The following is a 2,786-nucleotide window of genomic DNA, read 5'->3' on the forward strand; positions in this document are numbered from 1 at the left end:
ATCATCGACACGCCGGGCAGCCTTGCTGGATTTGTTTTACCTTTCCCGAACGTCTTGCACGAGGGATTCCGAGGATACTTTGGGTAATATCAAGGTTGAGGTTTTCCACTAGGAATCTGAGGAGATCACAGGTTTTCCGCGGTCGAGGTTTCCGATGCAGCGTGTGGTAGTTTTTGATGGACTAGTTGAAGCACTCCTACAGGGTTAATTATTTTTTAGAGCTGTGCCCGTGGTTATGTGAAAACTTGGAAACTTTGTTTAACATCCGGTTCTAAATAACTCGAAGTAAATTTATTTAAAACCTGCCAACTATGTACGTAACCGTGACTGTCTCTTTTCGTGAGTTCTGCATCCGGAAGAGGATACGGTGGGTTTATGTCGGACGTAAGTAGGTGTTCAGGATCACTTTGAGATCATTATTAGATCACGTATGTTATGCGTAGATCACCCCCTATTATTCTTGTACTCGTAAGTTAGTCACTCGAATAAATGTTTAGTCGCTTGTTGCAGCCTCATCACTTAAGCATACCTCATCCATTAAGCTTTGCTAGTCTTGATACCTTTGAAAATGAGACTGCTTAGTCCATGTGGCTCATAGATTACTACAACAACAGTTGCAGGTACACGTAAAGCCATACTTTGATGTGAGCGCGAGATTGTGCCATTTGGAGTTTCTTCTTCTTCTTCATCATCAATCTAGAATGGGTTTTACGCCGAAAGTCTGGGATAGCAAGGATGAACGTCGACCTTTTATCATTTGATTTAGTCTGTAGTTGGACCGTGATCTTCTACATGGTGATTGAATACATTGTTGTATTGTGTTGTTCACGTTGTAGCTTGTGACGAGTGTAAGCCAATTCCATATACTCATCTTTTCTGTACATGTACTTGTAATGATGTCCATTCTTGCGAAACGACGAGATGCGCTTCTATCCCTGTCGAGGCCCTCGCGTCAAAATAAGGATAGAATCTCATCTTCGACGTTACAATGGCACACCAAGCATTGCAAAGTGCAAGGTCGTCCTTTTGGTTGTAGTTATGGGTGTGGGTCCTCGAGGTCTTGATGCTTGCTTCGATCACCTCGACAACCTCCACCTCGGTCACCACCTCTTGGACCTCCTTCTCGGACGTCCAAAGTGAGACGGGTTTTACTCGACCGTCGAAAGATAAAGTATATTTAAAATAATTACTGCGTTAACATTTTTAGGGGGTCGTCCGCCATAAAGGAGTAATGCGATTTACTTTCTTAGAGCAACTTCAATGGTGCGACCCATTTCGTCCGCCGTCGTCCGTTTGGGTCCGTGCGGATAAAAGTGATGGCCAACGGCGGACCCATTTCCGAAACGCGTCCGCTTTACGTCTGCGCCGACCCATTTCTGGCTCAAATTTGGGACTGAAATGCGTCGGCACGGACACGAAGCGGACGCGCGCGCCCTCTCTGTGTATGCATGTGGCCGGCCTGGCCGACTTGTCACATAGCCACCCACCCACCTGTGCGTGCTTACTTAATTCGCTGACCCACCCCATTGTCACAAAGATGTTGTTCACTTGCTTTTCGTTGGATACATGTGCTGACCCATTTAAAGAAACAGACACGGACATGCCGGTGGACGACCCAAACGAACAAAAAGAGACAAAACCGTCATCCGTTTGGATCGACCCGTTAAAGTTGCGCTTATGGCTCTATTGAGGATCGGTTAGAAATGCCTCAAAGGTAAGGTCCTATACAAGTCTCCCATTGCCAATCAGTGCACCTTTTTTTTTTCTAACTTACCAAAGCTCTCTCTTAATAATTCATGTATTTGCGCGGCGACATCGACCCTAAAAAAATTCATGTATTTGCATGACACCGATGGAGCAGCCAAAAGAAATTTTGTTTTTCCACGCCGGATGACAAATGCAGCCAAAAATATACTATATCGAAAGCCGCAAGCCTGAATTTTGCCTACTACTCCCTCCGTTGCAAAATATAAGATCTTTTAGATATTTCATTAAAAGACTACATACAAAATAAAATGAGCGAATGTACACTCTAAAATATGTCTATATACATCCGTATGTAGTTTATAGTGCAATGTTTAAAATGTCTTATATTTAGAAACGGAGGGAGGGAGGTCATATTCAAAAGGAAATATACTGCATCTTCCAATCAAGCAACCTGCTCTGCGCAAATCCCGGCTCGTCGTTTGGACGAACCAACAAAACGCTGAGGTGGATCAGCTCGTACTCGTACAAGTATACTCCATTAAAAATCGCATGTGGCCGCGGTCCGACATGGAGGCACATCACACGTCATTCACAGGTGGAAGTGGAACGCCGCGTCCGCACACCGCCGTTTCCATCACGGGCACTGTGACGCGGGCCCCTCCTCCACCGCCCCTAGCCGTGGCGCCACCTCACCATCGCTTCCGGGTCATGGGCTCCAATCATCCCACCCCCCGCTCCCTGCGCCCACCAACTCCGTGGCTCCCTATGCGGCGCCTCACCCGTCACCTTTGTGAAAGCTCGGCGTTATGTAGCCGCAGCCACACCCCACCGCTGGCTGGCCAACACGAAAGTCTGGATCGAACCGGCGTGCGCGATGGCGACCACACATGGCATGGCATGGCATGGCATGGCACGGCCGCCGAAAGCGAGCAGCGCAGCTGGCCGGCCGGTGCCACGGGAGATCACGGCGGTGGAGGGACACGCAGGCGGGGCCGGGGCTGACAGCCGGCCATGTCGACTGCTCTACTCTAGTATATCTCTTCTGCGTGATGTGGCACCAATCAGCCCAGCGGACCGTC

The sequence above is a fragment of the Hordeum vulgare genome, chromosome 5H (assembly GCF_904849725.1).
Source record: "Hordeum vulgare subsp. vulgare chromosome 5H, MorexV3_pseudomolecules_assembly, whole genome shotgun sequence".
Taxonomy (NCBI): domain Eukaryota; kingdom Viridiplantae; phylum Streptophyta; class Magnoliopsida; order Poales; family Poaceae; genus Hordeum; species Hordeum vulgare.